The following is an 11,084-nucleotide window of genomic DNA, read 5'->3' as shown; positions in this document are numbered from 1 at the left end:
TTCTAATCGGTCTGACTGAGGTGTGAGGGCGCAGCTGGATTGAGAGATCAATTGGGGCGAGGTTGTTTAAGGTTTGTGCATGATGGTCAGGACTTTGTATAGTATTCTGAATTTGATGGGGAGCCAGTGGAGGTTGTAGAGGATAGGCGTGATGTGGTCATTCTTTTTTGCGTTTGTCAAAATCCTGGCGGCCACATTCTGTAACATCTGGAGGGGCTTGATGGTGACAGTAGGAAGGCAGAGTAGTAAAGCGTTACAGTAGTCAGCACAATGTAAATAATTGCTCTTCTTGCCGTTGATTTACTTATGCTTTGTCTTCCTCTTCTCCCAGTTCCAGCACCCCTGTTTATTGTAACTTCTGCTTCTCATCGTTATGTTGATGGTTAAGGTTATTGTACCCCGGTTCCCTGTAAACCGACATGATATGATTGTATCATGAATGCCGGTATAAAAAAGCACCAAATAATTGTTCACTTCCTGACAGGATCTGCTATGTAAGAAAATACAAAGTCACACTGAGTCAGCACTCAATAGATAACAGGATAAGCAGTATTTATCAGTAATGCTAGGTTATGTTCCAGAAAGCAAGGCAGAATACACAGATATAGCAAAGGCCATAGTTGCAACAATAATAATGTAGTACAAACTCTTATGATTCAGGCAACTGAGTTGCTTCTGTTGGTGAGAATTCTCTCTCTCCTCTACACGTCTTCCATCTCCTTCCCCCTCCCTCTCCCTCTGTTACATACCCTTTTGTTTGCCAATCTGAAACCATGTTTTGAGAAATATATGCGTTTTTCTCAAAACACAGTCCAGGGTGAAAACTCCTCCTCACGGAGCCATACATCTGTTGTTTACTCCTTCTGTTCTTACACTTGTTACAGTCATATGATGTGGGGTTGGTGTGAGAACTCTTCCACTAAAGGCCTAGCTTATGCATACATCCTTAGCCAAGTTTGTCAGACTTAGGTTAAGTAATTCCATTACAGTGTCAAGTGAGCAGATGATATGCTGAAGAATTTGTGATTTCATTTCAGGAACTTGTGGTCCATTGCTTACCATTTTGTGGTATTTCACAGGGTAAATATTATTTGGGTGTTAATTGGGGGTGTGTGTGGGGTAATCCTATGAATATATTGAATTATTTCCTGGAGGGTACCTGTTTCTTTTGCAGGTCAAGAATAGATGATGTCGGCAGGGATCCCAATCTACTCAGGTAGGAAGGCAGCATCATAATGGAAGAGTTTCATGAAGTTTAACTCAGGTACCATAAAGTTGGTGAGGTAAATAGTTTCTCCTCCTGCCAGGTAACTTGTCCCGTAGCCAAAGGTGATGATAGTCATAATGGTGTGGTTGCAGTGGGCAAGGAGGGAAATGTCCTTTTTGGTTGAGGTCACTACCCCGTCCCCAGCAAAGCAGACGTTTTCTCTGGAGGCGTTAATGTTCTCCTTATCCCACTGCATCCCATTGCTGCTCACCACAAAGACGGGTTCATGGTATTTACTACAGAACTAGCCCATCACCTTCTCCAGGTAGGCCTTGTCTGTTAACACCCCTTTCCAGATGTCAGGCATAATGTAGACATAGTTACACATGGATCCGGAGGGAGGTGACATTCCTTCTGCTCCCTTTCACCTCTAAATACTTGTTGGCCTTGTCCCTGACATGACCATGGAAGGTGAATTCCCAGAGGATCTCTTCTCGGATGTGGAGGTAGAAGGTCCATGAGGAAGAGTAGCCAGAAAGCCTCACATATTTCCCTTTAATGTGTTTTACTCCACTGACATCCAGTCATGGAACTCCTATTTCCTCCAGCATATCTTGTGAGCCACATCCTTATGTAGCAGCGGCAAGCTGATCTTGAAGCGGGGGGGGGGTGGCAGCCAGTTGTAAGTGCCCTGCTCTATGTAGGCCACATGGCTGTTAAGCTTGGACAGAACACACAAAGCAGCAGACTGCTCAAACGGCTACTGGTGTTGCGGTTCTGGCTGCGAGTGCCGCGACCAGACCCTTACCTCCGTGCTCCTGGACCTGTTCCCGCTTCTGGAGGCCTGGTTTGCGGCCTGTTCGGCGGCATCCCCGCGGGGGCTGCGCCACCGGGAAGCTTCCCATGGACGCCCTGCTGCTAGGCGCGCGCCAGTGCTGCTAGGCTGTTTCCCGCCAGTGGTGACTCCGCCCAGTTCCTGACGTCAGACGCCGCGGCCTTGATAAGCCGACCGCGGACACTCAGTCTTTGCCTTGCAACGGGTTTACCTCCTGGTTCCCTGTTGCGTCGTGCCCCGGAGTGAGCTGCCTTGGTACTCGCTCCGTTCCTGCTTAACTGCTACAGTACCTGCTTGGTTCCTGCTTGCCTGCTACAGTTCCTGCCTGGTTCCAGTACCCGAGTCTTGCTACAGTTCCTGCCTGCCTGGTTCCAGTACCCGAGTCCTGTTACAGTACCTGTCTACTGTTCTAGTCTGGTTCCAGTTCTCAGTCCTGATCAACAACCCGCCTAAGCCCCAGCGGCCGGGTCCCTACGGGCTCCTCCCGGGGGAGTACCAGCTTCCAGGGTGAAGAGCACCTCTACGTCCTGCCTGAACATCTGCCTCCCGGCCTGCCATATACTAGAGACATTGAACACCTTTCCCAGTCTCCTGCAGGTCGGCCCAAGGGTCCACTAAATTGAGACTCCATAACAACTAGAGATCACTGTCCACATGCCTTCATCTTTCTTTTTGGTCTCCTCTAGCAGAGGCAAGGCATCCAGGAGTTCTTTTCTTTGTTGGCTGATCCATGTATCATATAACTGAAAGAGTATTGACAGAATGAAGACGGCCAGAAGGAGGAACGCAAGGATGTAACCCTTCCAGGGCATCTTGAAAGCTGCCACTCTCATCTTCAGCAAGATCCACGGATGGCTGAAGAAAGAAAAAAATGAGAGACCTGAGAACAGGGTCACCTGACTGAGGAGTTTCAGCCAAGGAGACTATGGGGAAAGTTATAGCCATCCTCTCCTTCCACCCCACCGGGAACGTTGACCTGTCCCGGTTGTTCCTTTGCCGTGTGCTCATTCCCCTTCCAGCCGTTTGCATGTCTGCCTGAAACCCAAGGCGCACCCTCAATCTGCTTTCAGAAAACCAAAGCTATACGTCATTCCCCCTTCCTCCCCTCCCTCCCATATTAGTCTCCGCTTTCGTTTTTCAGTGTTCTCACCTGCCCATATGAATGAAAGGAGGAAATGCATGCAGTGTTAACATTGTGTACCACAAGGTCAACAAATAAACCCCAAAGCAGTGTTTTAACCTGTGCCTGGTTTGGAAACGATTAGTGTACACTAACCTCAGATCTTATCAGCAAACAAACCTGGCAAGTTGTTAGATTTAAGAGCTTTTCCCTTTCCTCCAGTCGTCTTCCAGCTCATCCTGTACATTTTATTACCATCATCACACTTCCTAAACTGAAGCTCCTTGTCCTCCTCTCTGGTCCCCTCCCTGCGTTGCTGAGGAGGTCTCTAGAATCTTTACTGCCCATGGTGGTTTATTATTATTATTATTATTATTTAAGGCTTTTATATACCGACTTTCTTGATACAAATCAAATCAACTCGGTTTACATTGAACTATAACCAACCAATCAACAAGAGACAATTTAAAGGAGCATAAAGTTACATTATAACAAGGATGCCTTAACTGGGAGAAGGAAAAAAAAGAGGGGGAGAACGAAGATAAATTACTATATACAATGGAATATGGGGGGGAGGCAAGGAGCCAACCTCATGATGACCTGTGAGCATGATTAGTGTTTGTTTATTTACATATGCAATATGAAAGTTCTAAGTCAGGCTGTTGGGCTAGTAGCGGGGAAGGCTCTGCAGAATAGCCATGTCTTTAGTTTCTTTTTTTTTTATTTTTTACATGTATTGGAGCTCTAATCTGCCGTTTGGTCACCAGCCTAGAAGCTTGAGAGGAGCTGGGTGCATTGGAAGGGAAGAGTGGTGGGGGGGGTGGGGGAGGGATGAAAGCAAGAGAGATGAAGAAAGGGGAGCAGGGAGTCGAGCATTGGTATGAGTTACTCAGGGAGGGTCTCCATCACCAGAGGGGTTTAAGAGCGGATACACTTCTATCTAGGAGGTTTTAGGTACAGGGGATCTTGGCAGAAGGTGAACTAGATCTGTGGTTTTCAACAGGGTGGCACAAGCATCCCTAGAGGGTACCATGCAATTTAATGATTCTGAGGAAGGGGAGGAGGGACAAAGGTTTAAGGGTTCCCCATAATTTCATAATATATTAGTGTTTCTCAACAAAAAAAAAACAGTTGAATCCTACTGAGAACAAAAGAAGTGCCATGCTGGGTCAGGCCCAAAGGTCCATTGAAGTGGGCATCCTTTCTTCGACAGTGGCCAATCTGGGCCACTTGGAAATATCCAGCAAATCCTAGTGAGGATGTCCCTTCCCCGCTGCTCTCTCCCAGAAGTAGGAGGTGGCGAACCACACACCTGCCTGGCTAATAATTGTTCATGGAGCTGTCTTGTAGAAACGTCCCCAAACCTTTCATTAAACATGCCTTTACTTCCAGCCTTTGCCACATCCTCCACAGCTTGATTGTGCATTGAGTGAAAGAAAAAAATGCTTTCTTCAATTTGTTTCAGATCTGCTACCTGCTAGCTTCAAGGGGGTTGCCCCCATCCTTGTGCTATTTGAAAGGGTAAATAATAACCGTTCCTTTACCCCCCTCCACCCCAGTCATGATGCACATGTCCCCTCTCGCTTGCCTCCTTTCACCTTGCTCCAGCTAATCAGTTCAAAGCATGTTGCCCATGGGTTAATGTTTACGGTTGCAGCTGACAGATTCATAATATAAAATCACAAGGCGAGGAGCAGCTCAGATTTATATTTTAACTCTGCAAATCGAGGGCACGAGCCAAAGTGAACATCATTATGCATTGTAAATCTGGTTGCTGGCTTAAGGGATGAGGTGACAGCTGAGGTAGAGTAGTGCTTTGCATGAGAGGGCCTTGTAGACAAGAGTTAAGATTTTAAAAGTTGAGTGTCAGGAGCCAGAGAAGGGCTTTTAAGGCTGGGGCAATCTTATCATAGTTGCTCACATTCATCATCATTCGAGCTATGCAGTATTTTCTTGCATGAGTTACAGTCTAGCTTTTGGAGGATGATTAGAAAAGCTTCTGGTGTTATGTGTGCAGTTGGTCTGACTCGTAGCTTGGTTTTTTCACTTTTGACTTCGCGGGTTGGTAGAAGCTGTAGCTTGAACAATATCAAGTGATGGTCTGGCCATGACATCTAGGTGGTTAGGTACTTGATTGATATGTGTTGTAGAAGCAGGTGCGATGCTAACTTCCAGGTCAAGTGTGTGGCCCACATTTATTAATTGGGATAGGGCTGAGGAGCTTTTCAAGGCCATGAAATCATGGGTAGGGCTCCTTACCAAAAAAAGAATGAATCCTAGTGAGAACATAGGAAGTGCCTGTCTCTATCGGTGGCCATGCTGGGTGACTTGGAAGTACCTAGCGGATCCTAATGTGGAAATCCAGTCCCTATTCTTTACTTCTAGAAATAAGACACAGAGACAAAGAAGGTCTATCTGGCTGAAATGCTCTTCCGGAAGAGGTAATAAAGATGAAAACAGTAAACGAATTCAAAAAGGCATGGGATAAACACTGTGGATCTCTAAAGGCTCATAGACCTGTCCTCCAGGAACTTGTCCAAACATTTTTTTAACTCAACTGCACTATCATCTTTCACCACATCCTCCAGCAATGTATCCCACAGCTTGATTGTGTATTGATTGCAAAAATCCTTTCTCTGATTCATTTTAAATCTGCTACTAGTTTTTTCAGAGTGTCTTCTATTGAACAGAACTGGTTTTGAGACCAGTCTGCAATGTCTGAGCGACACTGCGGCAGGGATAGAAAGTAAAGTTTGTCTATTTGCGGAGGATACTAAGATCTGCATCAGAGTGGACACGCCGGAAGGAGTAGAGAGAATGAGATGTGATTTAAGGAAGCTTGAACGGTGGTCGAAGATTTGGCAGCTGGGATTCAATGCCAAGAAGTGCAGAGTCGTGCATCTGGGGTGTGGTTATCCAAAAGAGCTTTATGTGATGGGTGGTGAAAGACTGATGTGCACGGAACAAGAGAGGGATCTTGGGGTAACAGTGTCTGGAGATCTGAAGACGGCGAAGCAATGTGGCAAGGCAATAGCTAAAGCCAGAATGCTGGCAGAGAGAGGAATCACCAGTAAGAAAAAGGAGGTGATAATCCCCTTGTACAGGTCCTTGGTGAGGCCTCACCTGAAGAACTGTGTTCAATACTGGTGCCCGTAGCTCAAAAAGGATAAAGTCAGGGTAGAGGTGTCCAAAGAAGAGCAACCAAAATGGTTGTGGGGTCAGTATTAGAAGACTTATGAGGAGAGGCTGAAGGATGTGAATATGTGCAGGGGAGATGATACAGAATTTCAGAAACCTGAAAGGTTTTAATGATGCTGTTCCTCAAACCTTTTCCGTTGAAAAGCAAACAGTAGAACTAGGGGTCATGAAATGAAACTTCAGGGAGGACGACTCAGAACCAACATTAGGAAATATTTCTTTACAGAGATGGTGGTGGATGCCTGAAATGCCCTTCCGGAAGAGGCAATAAAGATGAAAACAGTAAACGAATTCAAAAAGGCATGGGATAAACACTGTGGATCTCTAAAGGCTAGAGTTGGAAATTAAGGAAAGCGTGTAAAGGGGTAACCAGCATGGAGCGGCAGCTGCTACCCCTGTGGATTACGACCCTTAACTAATCAGCTTACATGATTTTGACGAACAGCAGCATCACTCTCTGCTGCAACGGTGGGGGAGGGAGAAAGGGGAATTGGACTCAGACGACAGCCAATGCTGGGCCCTGACTTTTACGTTCCGCGGTACTGATGCGCAGGCCCGCTTCTACAGCCAAGTCCAAAAGCAAAGTACATTCAAGCAGCCTTGTCTGAATTATCAGCAAGGATGCTCACCTCGTAAAAACGTTTCTAGCAGTAATTTTGTTATGGGTTTGACGATTGCTTGGCTTTGATTGTAAATATTAGTTCCCTTAACATAAAGCTTGGGGATAACCAGCACAAAGCATCAGTTACTACCATAAGAAGCATACTGGGCAGACTGGATTTACCATTTGATCTTTTTCCGCCATCATTACTATTTTACTGTAGAAATGGAGGGCTCACTGGATGGGCGCAGGGATACAGTGCCTGTCACCTCTAGGACAGGAGGGCTCAGGGCATGGGCGCAGTGATACAGAGCCTGTCACCTCTAGGGCTGGAGGGCTCAGGGGATGGGTGCAGGGATACAGAGCCTGTCACCTCTAGGACTGGAGAGCTCAGGGGACGGGTGCAGGGATACAGAGCTGTCACCTCTAGGACTGGAGGGATCAGGGGATGGGTGCAGGGATACAGAGCCTGTCACCTCTAGGACTGGAGGGCTCAGGGGATGGGGGCAGGGATACAGAGCCTGTCACCTCTAGGACTGGAGGGCTCAGGGGATGGGGGCAGGGATACAGAGCCTGTCACCTCTAGGACTGGAGGGCTCAGGGGACGGGTGCAGGGATACAGAGCCTGTCACCTCTAGGACTGGAAAGCTTGGGACAAGCGCAGAGATACAGAGCACGTTCAAGCAGCATTGTCTAAATTATCAAGAAGGCTGTTCACTGGGGAAGTGACGTCACCATCGGTAATGGCTGCTAATTCCTGTGCTCCCGACCCAAGCTCATTAAAATCCTCCTCCATCGAGCCTACCGAGAGCAGAGACAAGGTTCTCTGTCACTGCTGCAGATCCCACTTGCACAAAGATGGCAGCGCAAAAGAACATAAGAATTTGCCGTGCTGGGTCAGATCAAGGGTCCATCAAGCCCAGCATCCTGTTTCCAACAGAGGCCAAACCAGGCCACAAGAACCTGTTAAGTACACAAACACCAAGAAGATCCCATGCTACTGATGCAATTAATAGCAGTGGCTATTCCCTAAGTCAACTTGATTAATAGCATTTAATGGACTTCTCCAGCCAGAACTTATCTAAACCTTTTTTGAACACAGCTACACTAACTGCACTAACCACATCCTCTGGCAACAAATTCCAGAGCTTAATTGTGCGTTTAGCGAAAAAGAATTTTCTCCAATTAGTCTTAAATGTGCTACTTGCTAACTTCATGGAGTGCCCCCTAGTCCTTCTATTATCTGAAAGTGTAAATAACCGATTCACATCTACTTGTTCAAGACCTCTCATGATTTTAAAGACCTCTGTCATATCCCCCCTCAGTTGTCTCTTCTCCAAGCTGAATAGCCCTAACCTCTTCAGCCTTTCCTCATAGGGGAGCTGTTCCATCCCCTTTATCATTTTGGTTGCACTTCTCTGTACCCTCTCCATCGCAACTATATCTTTTTTGAGATGCGGCGACCAGAACTGTACACAGTATTCAAGGTGCGGTCTCACCATGGAGCGATACAGAGGCATTATGACACTTTCCGTTTTATTCACCATTCCCTTCCTAATAATTCCTAACATTCTGTTTGCTTTTTTGACTGCTGCAGTACACTGAGCCGACGATTTTAAAGTATTATCCACTATGATGCCTAGATCTTTTTCCTGGGTGGTAGCTCCTAATGTGGAACCTAACATCGTATAACTACAGCAAGGGTTATTTTTCCCTATATGCATCATCTTACACTTATCCACATTAAATTAAATACTGGTTATCTCCCCTAACGACAACAGCCCCTTCGCCAACAATGCAATCATTCCACTAGCAAGCCAGGTCAGAGACCTTGGGGCCACCCTTGACTCTAGAATGAATTTCAAAAAGTTCATTAACGCTACAACCAAAGAATGCTTCTTTAAGCTACAAGTCCTGAAGCAGCTAAGACCGCTCTTACACTTCCAGGATTTCCGTTCAGTGCTTCAAGCCATACTGTTTTCAAAGATCGACTATTGTAACGCTCTATTACTTGGTCTCCCCGCCTCTTCCACTAAACCTCTACAGATGCTGCAAAACGCAGCGGCCAGGATCCTTACAAACACACGTCGTAAGGACCACATCACACCAATCCTAAAAATCCTACACTGGCTACCCATCCAATATAGAATACTCTTCAAGGCTCTCACCATCATCCACAAATCCGTCTACCAGCAATCCACACTCCAACTCGCCATCCCTCTCGAACTGCATACTTCCGCTAGGCCGATCAGAACAGTCTACAAAGGTTCGCTCAAGGCCCCCCCCAACAAATCCTCGGTCCACAACTCTATTCACAAGCGAGCACTTTCGACAGCAGGTCCGCTCCATTGGAATTCGCTTCCCCCAGATATACGCCAGGAACAATGCCATCTCTCCTTCAGAAAGAAACTGAAAACCTGGCTGTTCACACAAGCTTACCGATGAAGGAACCTCGATCAACCAACATTGACTCTCACCCTTCGACCTCTTCCCTATTCCCTCCCCCTCCCCGTCTCCAGTCCCGCCCCGTTCCAGTCCCTACCCTAACACCACTCCCCCCCCCCCCCCCCCCCCCCGCTCACCTCCCCTGTCTCCTCCTACCATAGGATTTATTATGTTAATATCCGCCTAGGATAAATCTCTGTTTATGTCTCGCTACTATATTGTTTTTCGTTGATTATTTTTATCGCTCTCCAGTTATTATCTTTTAAAATATCTTTCCTGTCTTCCATCTCCCATTTTCTCGCTCCCTGTTTAATGTAACTTTTTACCTTCTACTTAGTTGTTATTTGGTTTCCCCCCTGTTCTATTGTAAACCGGTATGATAAGACCTTGTCTTGAGTATCGGTATAGTAAAAGAATTTAAATAAATAAAAAATAAATACATTTCATCTGCCATTTGGATGCCCAATCTTCCAGTCTTGCAAGGTCCTCCTGTAATGTATCACAATCCGCTTGTGATTTAACTACTCTGAATAATGTTGTATCATCCGCAAATTTGATAACCTCACTCGTCGTATTCCTTTCCAGATCATTTATAAATATATTGAAAAGCACCGGTCCAAGTACAGATCCCTGAGGCACTCCACTGTTTACCCTTTTCCACTGAGAAAATTGTCCATTTAATCCTACTCTCTGTTTCCTGTCTTTTAACCAGATTGTAATCCACAAAAGGACATCGACTCCTATCTCATGACTTTTTACTTTTTCTAGAAGCCTCTCATGAGGGACTTTGTCAAACGCCTTCTGAAAATCCAAATACACTACATCTACCGGTTCACCTTTATCCATATGCTTATTAACCCCCTTCAAAAAAAATGAAGCAGATTTGTTAGGCAAGACTTCCCTTTGGTAAATCCATGTTGACTGTGTTCCGTTAAACCATGTCTTTCTGTATGCTCTAAGATTTTGATGTTTAGAATAGTTTCCACTATTTTTCCTGGCACTAAAGTTAGGCTCACTGGTCTATAGTTTCCCGGATTGCCCCTGGAACCCTGTTTAAATATTGGCGTTACATTGGCCACCCTCCAGTCTTCAAGTACAATGGATGATTTTAATAATAGGTTACACATTTTAACTAATAGATCAGAAATTTCATTTTTGAGTTCCTTCAGTACCCTAGGATGCATACCATCCGGTCCAGGTGATTTGCTACTCTTTAGTTTGTCAATCTGGCCTACTACATCTTCCAGGTTCACAGTGACCTTCACAAGTTTTCCTTCACAGGTGCCACCATGCTGCTGGAGTTGGGCACGGATGGCGGCTAGCAGGCCAACCATGTGCCTGCCAAGGTGAGCAGAGACATCAGTGCCGGTGCGGGGGATGGCGTGCCGCGCCGCACTGATTTTCTCAACCAGTTCGGGGCTCTCCGAAGCGATATGGCTGGCTTAAAGCAGGAAATCCATGGATTGCTGGCAGAATTGAAAGGGAGTGGATCTGGGAGGCGGGTCGAGGAAACAGAGGTCTGCCTGGAAGACCAGGCCTCGGAGCTGGCAAGTTTTAAGCTCTCCCACCATAAACTTTTGCAGACCTGGAAGACCTGGAAAGTAGGTCACGGAGGGCGAACTTAAGAATTAGAGGCATCCAAGAAGATCCTGAACTTGCTGATTGCAGGCAAGTGGTA

At 46.2% G+C, this 11,084-nt stretch overlaps 1 pseudogene; it reads right to left on the bottom strand.

Moving 5' to 3' along the window:
• Positions 1–1,208: 1,208 nt before the first annotated feature.
• LOC115080297 lies at positions 1,209–10,740 on the bottom strand (annotated as a pseudogene).
• Between the last annotated feature and the right edge of the window lie 344 nt (positions 10,741–11,084).

Source organism: Rhinatrema bivittatum, chromosome 19, assembly GCF_901001135.1.
Source record: "Rhinatrema bivittatum chromosome 19, aRhiBiv1.1, whole genome shotgun sequence".
Lineage (NCBI taxonomy): Eukaryota > Metazoa > Chordata > Amphibia > Gymnophiona > Rhinatrematidae > Rhinatrema > Rhinatrema bivittatum.
The sequence above is the reverse complement of the archived record's forward strand: the minus strand, read 5'-3'. Positions and strand labels throughout refer to the sequence as shown.